Genomic DNA, 16,857 nt, shown 5'->3' with positions numbered 1-16,857 from the left:
TCATGCCACCAATGAACCGATCACCCATTTTGACCATTTTGGGCATTTTTTTCACCTGTGTTCACAATGTCACTTCCTCATCACTGCTTTCCTCACGCTTATCATCATTTACCACCACTTCAGCAATTTCTCCATCACTCAAGGAATGCGCAACTGGTGCATCATTGTCAATGTTCAACACTTCTTCGAGGTCCACTGCCTCCCTATATATTTACATTCTCCGCTGCAACACTTTTGGCGTAAGCAATGAGGTTTGATATCGTATGCTTCTTGTCACTGACTTGGAATCCTTCAAAGTCTTCAGCTGCAGGCTCATTTTCATTGAACATTGTTGCAGGCCGAAATTTGTGCCGAGCATTTTTTAATGTTGATTCAGTTACATTTTTCCAAGCATTAACAAGTGCATAAATGGCAACCTCAAGAGTGAACTCTTTCAGGAAGTCTTTGATACTTATGCCTCTGTTGGCATGCAGCTCAAAAAAAAAAGTCTTTATAGTTGGTCTTCATTGAGCATAAAATTCCTTGGTCACAATGCTGTATTAATAATGTCACAATGTGGGGGGTGGGGAAGGTAAATGCTCAAAACATTATTTTTAACAAGAGGTTCCAGCAGGGGGATGTGCAAAGCAGTTGTGCGGGAGCAATAAAATTTTGCAGTTTTCTTCTAGTCTGGCTTGTGCAACTGGTACGAAGGGGTCATTGAACCAATCAGTAAACATTTCTCTGGTTACCCATGTTTTCTTGTTTGCATAATAATGCACAGTTAACCTTGTTACACCTTTGAAACATCTTGGATGTTGGCTTCTTCCAAGCACTGCCAACCGTAACTTGTGTGTACCGGCAGCATTTGCTCACCCAAGAACAGTCACCCTGTCGTTAGCGTCCATGAGACCTGATGGTGCTCTCTCATCAGCTATTGTTAATGTTTTTCTAGGGAGGTAGCGCCACTACAGAGCTGATTCATCAGCATTGTAAATTTGCTCTGGGCAAAGGTTTTGATCAAATACCATCTCGTCATTTTCATCAATATAACGTTCAACTGCATCATAATCAGCGGAAGCTTTTTCACTTCAGATTTTCAGGTATTTTACACCATGACATTTCTTATATTTTTACAGCCAACCTTGTGAACATTCACACTCACCTTCAAGATTCAGTTCTTCATGAAATTTTCCATCTTGTTTCATGACAATCAAACCAGTCAGAGGAATAAATGGTTCATTGATGAACCCACTCAATCAGCACACCGTCAATATCTGCAATTTTTGTCCTATGCAATGTTTTCCTATTTTTCATTAATCCCTGGTCACCTGTAAAACTTCAAAAATGTATCTTTCTGCTTCTTTAAGTCATATATGGTAGTAGTTCCCACACCATAATCTTCAGTAAGATGCTGCACAGATACACCAAGATCAGGCTTCTGCAGAAACTTTACTTTCTGCGCTATTGATAATGACAGATGCTTCCTTTTCTGCTTCTCACTGTTACCCATAGGGGACTCTGCAGCTCTTTTTGACATTTTCACAGACTTCAAAGTCCATGAGCAGCAGAGACATCTAATGTCGAGCTGTCTACGACAAACTGGGCGTCCGTATACAACGAATCGGAGGAGCTAGACTCTGCTTTCTCCGCTAGCACTTGTAAAGTGAGGTTCCCAATGCTTCCACTAATTACCGACGCGGACCAAACACGGGATATTCAAGCATGAGTAGAGTGTGAGTCGCATCAGGTTACGTTTGGTACCAAACACAAGCTTAGATGACGTCCATTGAAAAAATGTTTGGTTTTCGGAGGTTTTCAGAATTTCGGATAAGAGATTGAGCACCTGTACTCCCAAAGAACTGTTTTGTGAGGCTGGCCTGACAACATTAAAGAAACAGTGATATTATCCATGTCCACATATCACTAGGGCTGAGGAGGAAGGGATTCAAGTGGAGGTGTTCCCATATTCCTGTCCTTCCAGGTTTTAGAAGTTTTGGGATACTGTTGAAGAAATATTGAGAAACTGTATGATGTAGGCAGGATAAACTGCAACTACATTCCTGTACTATGTGCTTACGTATTTTTTGTGCTTTATCTGCTAAGGAAAGCTATTACCTTAAATTCTGCAAGTTGCAATTACCTTAAGAAACTGTGACACATAATTACATTTTATAAAACTTTTTGTACCATGCTACAGTTCAGTTGAAGACCAACTGCTAAGATATGAAATTCTACGTCCAAATGAGGGACAAGTAATTAGAAATTTCTTCATTAGGGATCAGTTGTGGGCAATCCAAAGAATAAAACATGGATGATTGTGATTCAATGCATTTGAAAGATGAAGTTGAGGAGTAGCCTGCACATGTGTTAATTTCATATGTAATCCATTGTGAAGCTACATGGAAGTGGGGAAAATAGATTTCACAACTAAATTTAGATTTTGGTAAGCTTTCAAGTATTTTGGATACTGCTGTTAAACCAGAAAATTGTTGGTCTGAGTATCCTAATTAAACATAATTAATATATTCTGGAGCTTGAAGCAAGAGTGGAGTTTGTATACCTCAATTTTAGAAATCAAAAGGCATATTATTACAGATAATTTGTTTTATTAAACAAAAGCTTCAATTGTAGGTTCTGTGATGACTTTAGATTCCTAAACTTACTGCTTCTATTGTGAACATAACATACCTTTGCCAATGGAATGTGATTGAGAACATAATTACAGGCCACTGGCGATAACAGTTGCCCTGTACTTAATTATTTCTATCCTTCGTGAATAAAAATGTGACATATTTGTTTTGACCAACAAATATTTAATTGGCTGCAAAGTTGCTCCAACTTTGCTTATCAGGAAATTTTTTTTAAAAATATTTTTATTGAGTTTAACAAAAACCCTTTACACAAGGTATACTAATGACAACATAAATCAAATCATATCATATACATATCACATATCAATTGTAAATTAGAAGCAGAACCATAATTATTACATAACTTATTTCATTCAGGCCATCAAATTCTATAATTATAATAATTAAACAATTAAATCATAACTCATACTATGTCCAAAAATAATACTGAATGCAAAAATGATACAAAAATACACATAAAATTCCCTTATATATGTTTTACTTCTCTGATGTGATCATCTTGTTCTGTGATTAAACCCCCACCCCACATTTACTTATTTGTCTTAATAATAAAAAGGAAATTTATTTTCTAAGCATATTTGTAAAATATTCAAGTAAAATGCTGGAGGAACTCACCAGGTCACTCAGATACAGAGGAGGTAAAGATGTATAACCAATGTTTCGTGCCTGAGCCCTTCTTTAAGGTATGAGCAAAATGCAGGCAGGTGTCTGAATAAAAGGCTGGGCGAATAGGAAAGGAAGGACAGGTTCTGGAGTAACAGGCAAAAGATTGGAGGAGGTGGGTGTCTCTACCAATGCAGAGGTGGAGAAAAGGAGACAAAGAAAAGGTGAAAGAGAGAGAAACCAAACTGGAGGAAAGGAAGGGGAAGGGGAGAGATGATGGGAGGCTATGAAGCAATCTAAGTTAATACCATCTGGTTGTAGGGTGCCCAGAAGGATTATAAGGTGTTGTTCCTCAAATTTGCAGCTGGCCTCAGACTGGCAGAGCATGAGGCTATGTACAGAGATATTGGAATGGGAATGGGGTGGGGAATTGAAATGGGTGAGCAGTGGGAGATCTTTGCTATTACAGCAGACAGAGTGCAGGTGCTCAATGAAGCGATTTCCCAGTCTTCAACCAGTTTCTCTGATATAGAGGAGGCAACAACAGGAGTACCAAATGCAGTGGATTATCTCAAAACACAAAGATGATGAAGGAACTCAGCCAGTCTCACCATGTCCAAACATGGTAAAGATAAAGATTACCTACAGTTCAAGACAAGCCATTCCTCAAGACCTTTGCTGATTTACATATGAAGTGTTGCTTCACTTAGAAGGACTGTTTGGGGTGGTGATGAGGAAGGGGAATGTGTGCATGTGGCACTTCTTGTGGTCACAGGGCCAGACACCAAAGGGGGATTGGTGGGAAAGGAGGAGTGGATGAGGGAGTGTGGTGTTGGGAAGAATATCAGGTTCGGTGGGTTCACAGATGGACGAGTCTGTTCACAGGTGTTATAATCGTATGTAACTTTATTGAATACACAGGAGACAAACAGGGAAGAACATTAAACAATACTCAATTACTGTATTACTAAACAACTATAAAGACATTCACATCAGACCCAGGTTGGACTCCAGTTCTAGTAGCCGCCTATACTACACACTGGCAGACAGGGACTTCAGCAGACACTTCCAATCCCTATACCACAGGGTACAGCTCAGTATTAAGTGACATACAGTTACTAACACACTCACAAAACAGGGACTTAAACGTACACTGCCTGTTCCCTGTACCAACAGGGTGGGGGAGGGGGCACGGCTCTCTGCAAGCACTGATCTATTGGTCTATTGCAATGCTACAGCTCAGCTTAAGTATAGTGCACACCTTACCTGTGACCCTTCCAGTGATGTCCACAGTAGCGATCTAGTGTGGAATGATGTCTGGATCTTGGATCACAAGGCAGAGAGAGAGAATGTGCTATGTGTTGATCTTATTTACTGTTATGACCTGGGCATCTGGCCAATGATGACCTTAAGTAATTTAAATGAGCCAATGGGAAGGTGTGCACTAATTGGTGGCCGGAGTCCAACCTTGATTGACAGGCGATGTGACTTCTAAATAAGTTTCAGACAGGGAGGACATGTGACCACCCGCAATCAACAATATTCCAGGCAGACAGGGAGGCCTCATGTTTCTCTATAATCACATATAACAGGGAGTTACGAATGAAGCAGTTTCTGCAGAAGGTGGAGAGCATAGGAGAGGGAAAGATGGCAGAGAATTTTATGGTGGATCCAAATATTTTTGATTGCTTACCAAAAAATATTTTTTAATTGGTTTTTATTGATGGCTCAGAAAGCCATGATCATATCAAACTTCATCAGTCAAATTTTCTGTTCAGTCACAAAACTATGCCTTTAACAGTGTAGCTTCTCCCAGTTTATGGCTTGAATCAATGAGGTAATTGGTGCTCCCACCAGTGATCAGTACTGAAGAAAAAACTTGTGTGCAAATTGGACATGTCACCATTGGCCTCAGCTGTGATATAATTCATATTAAAGTAGCTTCAATAGGTTGAATGACTGGCTGCTGAGGTTTGCTAAGGCTCTTTAACTTGTACTCAGTATAAGCTGACATCTATAACCCAATGAGAGTGGGAAATATTCTCTCCCCCTTTAATAGACTTAATAGAGGATCACGTAAATGAAGGTAAACAAGAAAATCTGCAGATGGTGAGGTCTAGTACTCTACAGCACACATGTCAAACTCAGACCCGCAGGCCAAATTTGGCACGTGATATAATTATATTTGGCCCGCAAGATCATATCAAATATGTATTAGAGCTGGCCCGCTGGCCGCTGCGCCAGTATAGCGCATGCACAGCTAATACTACAAATCCCAGAATGCTTTGCAAATGCATTGGCGCCGGCCCGTCAGCCCGCTAATCGCCCCCACCTCCTCTCTTTACTTTCATTAGCATCTGCGACCTGTCGCCCAACTCACACGTAATAAACCCCTTACGAAAAATGGCCAAACGAAAGACAGAAAACAGGACCTTTCAAGACAGATGGGAGGCAGACTATATGTTCATCATTTTAAAAGACAAACCTGTTTGTCATTGAAGTAAGTTGTTTTTTTTTTGGACTTGTTGGCTTGTGAAAAAAAATACATTTAAAAGGAGCTTAAAGGCTAAAGAGAAATATTATTTATTGAATATTTATTTCTCATTTGTTAATACTTCTTCTGGAAAGAGTTTAACCAAAACTATTATTAAACATTTATTTTAATAAGAAAAAGTTTAACGTTACATATGTTGAAAGAAGAGAAAACATGCAGATGTTGTTGAAAATTTTCAATAAATATTTAGTTTGGCCCACGACTTAGTCCAAGTTTTTTAATTTTGGCCCTCCGTGAATTTGAGTTTGACACCCCTGCTCTACAGAAACTCAGCAGGCCATGCAGCATCCATAAGAAATAAAAGACAGTCAACATTTCCAGCTTCGTTAGCTTCTGTTCACCCCCCCTCCCCCTGCTCTCTCTCTCTCTCCCTATCCTATGTCTCCCTTCCATTCTTCTCCTATCAGAGAGCTATCTTTCTTGCTCCTCTGCCCTCTCACCTTCTCACTTCTCAACTTTATCTACCGACCCACCTGTATCCACCTGTTACCCCGTACTCCTCCTCCTTCCCCTTCCTCCCCTCTCCCACTACCTTTACATTCAGGCATCTGCCTCAATTTCAAAGGGCTCAGGCTGATACTCTAACCCTACTTTTACTTCCTTTAGATGCTGCATGACCCGCTGAGTTTTTCTGGCACTTTAGTGTATCACAAAAATGAAAATGAGCTATAAATAAAATAGAATGAATTAACATGCACGTTTTACCTGGAAAACTTCCACACATTGTATTTCACCCTATTCTTTTAAGACTCTCTTCCAGTCTCTCCCAAGTCTCCTGTACAAGGAAAATCATGAAACAATTTTATTTTTTTAATTTTAGAAATAAAGCATGGTTACAAACCCATCCAGACCATGAATCCATGCTGCCCAAATGCACCAATTAACCTACAAATCCCGTACATTTTTAGAGGGTGGGAGAAAACTGGAGTACCCTTGGGAATCCCATATGGTTATGTGGAGAATGTACAAATTTGTTACAGACAGCACTGGGTTTCTGGCATTGTAATAGCATTCAGCAGACCACTACACTAACTACGGTACCCTAATCTTCCAAACATTTGAACAAAGCTCAATTCTGGTAGCAATAGTTTGCTTGCTAACTCATCAGAGCTTGGCAGACATCAAAGAGGAAAAACACTTCAGTTTGTATCCAAAGATGAAGTTGGCACATCAACACCTCTATTTTCCAAGGAGTCTGAGGAGATTTGGCATGTCATTATATGTGCACTGTGGAACGTATACTGACTTGGCAAAATATCCCAGTTTGGCAATTCAAGAACTCAAGAATGCAGAAGGATGCAGAAGGTAGTTAACATAGCCAGGGCCATCACAGGCTCTGACCTCTCATCCATTGAAGACGTTTATGTGTGGCATTGCCTTAAGAAAGCAGACAACATCGTAAAGGACTCCCACCACCCTGGTCATAACCTCTTTTCAATGCTACCTTTGGGCAGAAGGCACAGAAGCCAGAAGACCATCTCCTCTAGGTTCAAGAGCAGTTTCTTCCCAACAGCTATCAGGCTCTTGAACTTCCTCTTGTTACATTAATTATTGACTGCATTATTGCAACTCACTTTTTATACACTGGAATACTGTGAATATTTATTATTTATCTACCTTATGTATTTATAGTTTTTTTTAAATTCAATAAAGTTTACTATTCTAGCTTTCTTTCAAATACCTATTCAGCTTCAGCAAGTAAGAATTTCAGTGCATATGTACATTGTGCAATGTGTATGATAATAAACCCATTATCATTAACATTTGGTTTCCTGAACGTCCATTATTTCTATGCAGCTCCTTCAAAGCGCTGGGACATTGATCATCAGGTACATTTATCAGTACTAATTTTGAGAAATACTTTTATCCTTCAGTTCTTTATTTATGAAAGACCTTTGCTTTCTTTAAAACTCTGGAACTTCCTCAATACTTCATTGAAAGGTCTGGATTAAACCTTCAAAGATCAGTCTCAGAGGTGAAAATGTTATCTCTGAGGAAAGACTGACGTATAAATGAAACATTTCTGTCAGAAGGATGACAGCTTGATCATTAGGGCCTTTCAAGAAAGGAAAATGCCCAACTATAAAGGCGGAAGTTACGCCTTTCTGAATGCACTGTAGCCGGCTCCGAGGTGCCAAATCCAACCCTTCTTGGGGAAGGATAATCGGTGGAACACATCTCTCTGCTACCTGGCTTGAATGTACAGCCACTGCAAGTGGCTGGTTAGGGGCAGACTGATGATGCTGTCAGCCAGTGACCCATCTCCCCACTCACCCCTTTCACTCCATCGCCCCCTCAAGGGGACGGGAGCTGTCAGGGCAGCGGGGCTGACGGGATCCATCAGGGCAGCGGGGGCCGGCAGAAGCCATCTGAGCAGTGGGGGCCAGTGGGAGCCATCAGGGGCCATCAGGGGGCGGCTTGTGCGGGCTGTGACAGTCTTCCCTACTCATAATCTACTATGCAGCTGGAACTGTTCTGGGAAACACAAAGCCGTTCCAGCTGTGTGGGGGTTTATGGATAAGGAAGACGGCCATTGCTCTGCCATGTATTTATGATGGGTGGCACTACGATACCAGTTTCCCCACCTCCATCAGATCCAGATGACACTACAAGGTGCTGCTCGACATGAATGTGATGCTGGAGCAGCCTTTTAAGGCTGCTTGATGAAAGGTAGGTGTTAAGTTTTCCCTCCTCACTTGTAGCCAGCCTCTTGGCAGAGGCCTGGCATGAAATGGCCTATTGTTAACTTTTTTTGATTAATGTTGAAATTAAGTGTGCATAAATTACCGTAGTATTTTTGTCATCCACAACTGTAGTACGCGTCGAAAGAACCAAAGACTTGTTGATCCAAACCAAGGCTGTTATTAACTAAAGCATATCACAAGTAGGTCGACCAGTCCAGAATGACCTGGTCTGGCTAGGAGCAATCCTCTAAGACCTGCCAGTAGGTGTGGCTACACTCTTAGCCAATCACAGTCATCCTACACTCTTCTTTTTCTTTGGCTTGGCTTCGCGGACGAAGATTTAAGGAGGGGGTAAATGTCCACGTCAGCTGCAGGCTCGTTTGTGGCTGACAAGTCCGATGCGGAACAGGCAGACACGGTTGCAGCGGTTGCAGGGGAAAACTGGTTGGTTGGGGTTGGGTGTTGGGTTTTTCCTCCTTTGCCTTTTGTCAGTGAGGTGGGCTCTGCGGTCTTCTTCAAAGAAGGTTGCTGCCCGCCAAACTGTGAGGCGCCAAGATGCACGGTTTGAGGCGATATCAGCCCACTGGTGGTGGTCAATGTGGCAGGCACCAAGAGATTTCTTTAGGCAGTCCTTGTACCTTTTCTTTGGTGCACCTCTGTCACGATGGCCAGTGGAGAGCTCGCCATATAACACGATCTTGGGAAGGCGATGGTCCTCCATTCTGGAGACGTGACCCACCAAGCGCAGCTGGATCTTCAGCAGCGTGGACTCGATGCTGTCGACCTCTGCCATCTCGAGTACTTCGACGTTAGGGATGAAAGCGCTCCAATGAATGTTGAGGATGGAGCGGAGACAACGCTGGTGGAAGCGTTCTAGGAGCCGTAGGTGATGCCGGTAGAGGACCCATGATTCGGAGCCGAACAGGAGTGTGGGTATGACAACGGCTCTGTATACGCTTATCTTTGTGAGGTTTTTCAGTTGGTTGTTTTTCCAGACTCTTTTGTGTAGTCTTCCAAAGGCGCTATTTGCCTTGGCGAGTCTGTTGTCTATCTCATTGTCGATCCTTGCATCTGATGAAATGGTGCAGCCGAGATAGGTAAACTGGTTGACCGTTTTGAGTTTTGTGTGCCCGATGGAGATGTGGGGGGGCTGGTAGTCATGGTGGGGAGCTGGCTGATGGAGGACCTCAGTTTTCTTCAGGCTGACTTCCAGGCCAAACATTTTGGCAGTTTCCGCAAAACAGGACGTCAAGCGCTGAAGAGCTGGCTCTGAATGGGCAACTAAAGCGGCATCGTCTGCAAAGAGTAGTTCACGGACAAGTTGCTCTTGTGTCTTGGTGTGAGCTTGCAGGCGCCTCAGATTACACTACCATCTGTACATATGTACATATACACATTGGTAATAGAATCTGTACTAACACAACAACAAAATCAGCATCTTGCATTTATATAACACTCTGAAAGTTCCAAAACCTCCCAGAAACTTCACAGGAATGTTTTCAAGCAGAGTTGTAGCCTCCAGATATATAAACAATTTACCATTCTATCTAGCAGCACAATGAACTCTTACATTTCCTTTCTGACAGATTACTAACAGAAGCATTGTATTTCCAGTCTCCGCAGGCCTAGTACCCTGGGTCAAAGAGGAGTGTGGCTCAATGACAGTACTTCTGATGGCTGAATATAATATTGGCCTGGGGTGCAGATCCCAGTCTTGCTGAACTACTTGTAAAGAAGGTAGCACACTCTCTCTCAGTGCAGCACAATAAAGAGATGCCCTTTTTTTGTAAAAGTATAAAACCCATATTTTAAAATTCTTGGTATTAAAATTTAATCTCCTGGTCTCCTGGTGGATGTCTCGGTCTCCACAGCTAAAAAGTTAATAATTTGTTCTCTTTAGTGATGATCTCCTTTCTTCTTTCTTTGTAGGTGGGTCGGGGAGGAGAAAGGGTGTTAGTGGGGTGGATGAGGGAGGTTGGGGGAATTTTATTCAATTATATAACGTTTGTATCAATATGTTATAATTAATGTCATATGATTTAAAATTATAAATAAAATATTTAAAAAATAAAGAGAGGCCTGCAGGAAAAGGGCTGGGCATGAGCTTTAAGCATTCTTTCTTTTGCTATTTAGGCATGAACTACCTGCTTAAATATACAGAATAATGCAAGTGAAGGAAGTATCCCAAATTAAGATGGGCTGAATGGCAACAGCTGCCAGCAACTGGATCATGGTGGCTTTATTAAGATCATTGGCCCCTTGATATTGGAATCCATTAGCTAATAGCACAGACAAAGCCCTTGCTCATGTGTACAGTTGGAACAACTTGGTATTGATAGTACCAACTACAATGTATTTCGGTTGCATGTGCTTCAATTATATGGTTCCCTGTTGGCCAAATGTCTGTGAGAGTGTTCTCCACGGAGAATGCTAAATGGTATTCCTGATGTTTCAGATTGAAACAAACTGTTAAAGGGACAATCTGTTTTAGTGGCAGGTGGAGTTCAATCAGATAAGTGTGAAGTGATGCATTTTGGAAGGTCGAATTTAACGTGGAGTACATAGTTAATGGTGGGATTCTTTGAAGTGTGATAGAACAGAGGCTCCAAATCTGTAGATCTCACAAGGTTGCCCTGCAAGGTGATAGAGTAGTTAAGAAGTCTTATAGTATGCTATCTTTCATTAGTTGAGGGATTGAATTCAAGAGCCATAAGGTAATGTTGCAACTCTATAAACTCTGGTGAAACTTCGCTTGAAATATGGTGTTCAGTTCTGGTCATCCCATCATAGGAAGGATCTAGAACTTTTGGAGAAGGGGCAGAGGAGATTTACCAGGATGTTGCCCTGATTGGAGAATGTGCCTGATGAGGCAAAGTTAACAGAGCTTTTCTCATTGAAGTGAAGAAGGATGAGAGGTCTACATGATTATGAGAAGTATAGAAGATAGTAGCAAGTACCAGAAGACATCTGTTTAAGGTTAGGGGAGGAAGGTTTAGGGAAGACATCAGGGGTAAGTCTGTTTACACAAAAGTAGTGGGTGTCTGGAATGCATTGCCAGGGATGGTGATGGAGGCTGTTATAAAAAAGACATTAAAAAAACTCTTGGACAGGAACATGGATGCCAGAAAAAAAAAAGGAGTTGATGGGTGTGAGATAGAGAAGGTTTATATTGTTGAGTAGATTTATATCTTGGACGGAGGGCCTGTACTCTTTGGCTTGGCTTCGCGGACGAAGATTTATGGAGGGGGTAAAAAGTCCACGTCAGCTGCAGGCTCGTTTGTGGCTGACAAGTCCGATGCGGGACAGGCAGACACGATTGCAGCGGTTGCAGGGGAAAATTGGTTGGTTGGGGTTGGGTGTTGGGTTTTTCCTCCTTTGCCTTTTGTCAGTGAGGTGGGCTCTGCGGTCTTCTTCAAAGGAGGTTGCTGCCCGCCAAACTGTGAGGCGCCAAGATGCACGGTTTGAGGCGTTATCAGCCCACTGGCGGTGGTCAATGTGACAGGCACCAAGAGATTTCTTTAGGCAGTCCTTGTACCTTTTCTTTGGTGCACCTCTGTCACGGTGGCCAGTGGAGAGCTCGCCATATAACACGATCTTGGGAAGGCGATGGTCCTCCATTCTGGAGACGTGACCCATCCAGCGCAGCTGGATCTTCAGCAGCGTGGACTCGATGCTGTCGACCTCTGCCATCTCGAGTACTTCGACGTTAGGGATGTAAGCGCTCCAATGGATGTTGAGGATGGAGCGGAGACAACGCTGGTGGAAGCGTTCTAGGAGCCGTAGGTGGTGCCGGTAGAGGACCCATGATTCGGAGCCGAACAGGAGTGTGGGTATGACAACGGCTCTGTATACGCTTATCTTTGTGAGGTTTTTCAGTTGGTTGTTTTTCCAGACTCTTTTGTGTAGTCTTCCAAAGGCGCTATTTGCCTTGGCGAGTCTGTTGTCTATCTCATTGTCGATCCTTGCATCTGATGAAATGGTGCAGCCGAGATAGGTAAACTGGTTGACTGTTTTGAGTTTTGTGTGCCCGATGGAGATGTGGGGGGGCTGGTAATCATGGTGGGGAGCTGGCTGATGGAGGACCTCAGTTTTCTTCAGGCTGACTTCCAGGCCAAACATTTTGGCAGTTTCCGCAAAGCAGGACGTCAAGCGCTGAAGAGCTGGCTCTGAATGGGCAACTAAAGCGGCATCGTCTGCAAAGAGTAGTTCACGGACAAGTTTCTCTTGTGTCTTGGTGTGAGCTTGCAGGCGCCTCAGATTGAAGAGACTGCCATCCGTGCGGTACCGGATGTAAACAGCGTCTTCATTGTTGGGGTCTTTCATGGCTTGGTTCAGCATCATGCTGAAGAAGATTGAAAAGAGGGTTGGTGCCAGAACACAGCCTTGCTTCACGCCATTGTTAATGGAGAAGGGTTCAGAGAGCTCATTGCTGTATCTGACCCGACCTTGTTGGTTTTCGTGCAGTTGGATAATCATGTTGAGGAACTTTGGGGGACATCCGATGCGCTCTAGTATTTGCCAAAGCCCTTTCCTGCTCACGGTGTCGAAGGCTTTGGTGAGGTCAACAAAGGTGATGTAGAGTCCTTTGTTTTGTTCTCTGCATTTTTCTTGGAGCTGTCTGAGGGCAAAGACCATGTCAGTAGTTCCTCTGTTTGCGCGAAAGCCGCACTGTGATTCTGGGAGAATATTCTCGGCGACACTAGGTATTATTCTATTTAGTAGAATCCTAGCGAAGATTTTGCCTGCAATGGAGAGCAACGTGATTCCCCTGTAGTTTGAGCAGTCTGATTTCTCGCCTTTGTTTTTGTACAGGGTGATGATGGTGGCATCACGAAGATCCTGAGGCAGTTTACCTTGGTCCCAACAAAGCTTGAAAAACTCATGCAGTTTGGCATGCAGAGTTTTGCTGCCAGCCTTCCAGACTTCTGGGGGGATTCCATCCATACCTGCTGCTTTGCCACTTTTCAGTTGTTCGATTGCCTTATATGTCTCATCCAGGGTGGGAACCTCATCCAGCTCTAGCCTTAGGGGCTGTTGAGGGAGCTGGAGCAGGGCGGAATCTTGGACTGAGCGGTTGGCACTGAAAAGAGATTGGAAGTGTTCTGACCATCGGTTGAGGATGGAGATCTTGTCGCTGAGGAGGACTTTGCCGTCTGAGCTGCGCAGCGGGCTTTGGACTTGGGGTGAGGGGCCGTACACAGCCTTTAGAGCCTCGTAGAAACCCCTGAAGTCGCCAATGTCTGCGCTGAGCTGGGTTCGTTTGGCGAGGCTAGTCCACCACTCATTTTGGATCTCCCGGAGTTTGCGCTGAAGATGGCTGCATGCGCGACGGAAGGCTTGTTTCTTCTCTGGACAGGACGGCTTTGTAAGGTGAGCCTGGTGGGCAGCTCGCTTCTTTGCCAGCAGCTCCTGGATTTCCTGGCTGTTTTCGTCAAACCAGTCCTTGTTTTTCCTGGAGGAGAAGCCCAGTACCTCTTCAGTGGATTGCAGTATGGTAGTCTTCAACTGATCCCAGAGGGTTTCAGGGGACGGGTCCGTGAGGCGGGTTGCATCGTCGAGCTTTGCTTTGAGGTTTGCCTGGAAGTTTCCTCTCGCTTCGTCTGACTGCAGGTTTCCAACATTGAACCTCTTTCTGGGGGCTTTATTGTTCCTGGGCTTTGGTTTGAAGTGAAGGTTGAGCTTGCAGCGAACCAGCCGGTGGTCAGTGTGGCATTCCGCGCTAGGCATGACCCTGGTGTGGAGCACATCTCGTTTGTCACTTTCTCGCACCAGGATGTAGTCCAGGAGGTGCCAGTGTTTGGATCGGGGATGCATCCAGGTGGTCTTAAGGCTGTCCCTCTGCTGAAAAAGGGTGTTTGTAATGACAAGCCGCTGTTCTGCGCAGAGCTCCAACAGGAGGCGCCCATTGTCGTTGCACTTGCCGACGCCATGCTTGCCCAGGATTCATGGCCAGGTTTCTGAGTCTTTGCCGACACGAGCGTTGAAGTCGCCCAGGATGACAACCTTGTCGGCTGTAGGGGTGCGTTGGATGAGGTTGCGCAGGTCGGTGTAGAACTTGTCCTTTTCTGCTGGTTCCGCCTGGAGGGTTGGAGCATAGACACTGATGAGGGTGATGTGACGCTTGTTTTGAAGGGGGAGTCGCATGGACATGATTCGGTCCGAGAGGCCTGTCGGAAGGTTTTCGAGTTTGGAGGCAATGAAGCTCTTGACCATGAAGCCTACACCAGATAGGCGTCGTTCATCCGAAGGCTTGCCAGACCAGTAGAGTGTGTAGCCCGCGCCGCGTTCTTGGAGGCTGCCTACATCTGCCAGGCGGACTTCACTGAGAGCGGCTATGTCGATGTCAAGTCTGAGGAGTTCATGTGCAATGAGGGCAGACCGACGTTCAGGTCGGTGGCTGTCAGCCTTGTCTAGCATGGTTCTGATGTTCCAGCATGCTAGCTTGAGTTTGTGAGCATCTTTTGAGGGGGAGGACGTGGAGGGGGAGGACGTGGAGGGGGAGGACGTGGAGGGGGAGGACGTGGAGGGGGAGGACGTGGACCTGTCCTCGGGCCTGCGCAAAGGAGCTTTTAGGTGGAGTGCAGTGCGCACAGTAGATTTATATCTTGGACGGAGGGCCTGTACTATGTTCTTTGGAACAGACAGTCAATCTAGTTGTCGCGTGTTCCACTCTTATCATGTCTAATTTCTTCTTACAATATTTTGTAATATATACACAGTTCAAGGGCTTTCCAACCACTACCTAGCAAGAAGATAACAATAGCAAGTACACAGACCTTACAGTCACTGTATATGTCTTCTGCCTGCCACAGAATATCTTCCTTTGATGCTCTGGTCTATATGTTTGTCACTTCTTATGTAGACTACTCTAATTCCCTTCTGATTGGTCGATATTCAGCACCATTCATTGACTGGAACTCATCCAATATAAGCAAATAAAATAAATCTGATTATTCTAAAATAACCCCCAAAGTGTTGTATCTATGTGCTTGAATTAATTTGATACTTTAGTCTTAGTGAAACCCCCAAAAAACACTAATGATTTATTTGCCTATTTAATTTTTTTTAAATTTTAGCGATACAACCTGGTAACAGGCCCTTCCAATCCACGAGCCTGTGCCGTCCAAATACACTTATTTGACCACTTAACCCACTAACCCCATACTTCTTTGGAAAGTGAGAGGAATTTGGAGCACATGGAGGAAACCCACACAGCCACGGGGACAACATAGAAATTCCTTACAGACAGCAGCAGCTTTGAACCTGGGATTCTGCCGCTGTAATAGCCTTGTACTAACCACTGCAATTTTATGAGAAACTAGGTGTTTTTATGGAGAGCCTCCGCTTCGAGGCTGGCTCCATCCGCAGAGAAAAATCTAAACTTACAAAGGCTGCTCCAGGGTTGCTTTTATGTGGAACAATGTCTGTGCGCCCTCCGGAGCAGCTGTAGGTGGGGCAACTGTTGCCGTGGCACCGCCCATCAACATGACGGCATAAATACACAGCGATGACTGGCCGTCTTTGTTACCCATAATCCCCCATGCAGCTGGAACTGCTCTGAGAAACTCAGCGCAGAATTCCAGCTGTGTGTGGGTTTATGGTTAACAAAGTTGGCCATTGATCGGTTTAAGAGACCAGGACCGCGGGACAGGAGAAATAGCGAATTAGCACTCCCTCTAACCAACTCCCAACTGCAGAGCTCTCTCTTGGGGATAGGGTAATTGGTGAATGTCATCTTTAGAGGAATGGGAAGGGGACGATAAATTTTAACACGACTCTCATATTTATTGTGGATATCCATCCAAACAAAATTGCTTTGGCAATTTTTGTGTATTAACATTATAAAATGCTGGAGTTGTATCTTGTTTTCACATTAGAACCAGAAAAGGCTTCACAAAATGATTTTGCATATAATCATAAAGGATCAGAAGACAACCATGTGATATTCACTCTATCACAAGGAACAATTGAATCAAAGACTCTGTTAGCCACAGTGATTTGTAGACCAAGGCAATGTAATTGCATTGCAGATGGTGGTGAATTTCATCGTCACTGTTCATCTTCACTGAGAGATGGGAAGTGATTCACTTTTTCCAGGGTTGTCCTATAAATCTTATTGTTGAATGGCAAAATATACTGCAGGACTGGTTTAGCAGAGGACCTCTGCCTTGCACATTAGCCATCCACACCACCAGGTTCAGGAAAAGCTGCTTCCCCTCCACCATCAGACATCTCAACAATAAACTCCATCAGGGACTCATTTAAGGACTCTTACTTTTGCACTTCATTGTTTTTCTTTCCTCTCTGAATTGCAGTTTGTTTACATTTCATTATTTGTTTCCATGTGTAGATTGTGTACAGTTTTTTTTTTGCACTACCAATA

General features: G+C 43.9%; 1 long non-coding RNA gene across 2 annotated transcripts in view; it reads right to left on the bottom strand.

The window, feature by feature from the left end:
• Positions 1-16,857, bottom strand: part of LOC138738777 (uncharacterized) — a 41,808-nt gene that overhangs the window by 13,875 nt on the left and 11,076 nt on the right. For both annotated transcript variants that reach the window (XR_011341735.1, XR_011341775.1), the window contains exon 2: positions 6,496-6,565. This is a non-coding gene — a long non-coding RNA (uncharacterized lncRNA). The remainder of the gene's footprint in view (positions 1-6,495; positions 6,566-16,857) is intronic.

The sequence above is a fragment of the Narcine bancroftii genome, chromosome 1, assembly GCF_036971445.1.
Source record: "Narcine bancroftii isolate sNarBan1 chromosome 1, sNarBan1.hap1, whole genome shotgun sequence".
Classification (NCBI taxonomy): Eukaryota; Metazoa; Chordata; class Chondrichthyes; order Torpediniformes; family Narcinidae; genus Narcine; species Narcine bancroftii.
This window is presented reverse-complemented; position numbering and strand designations above follow the sequence as displayed.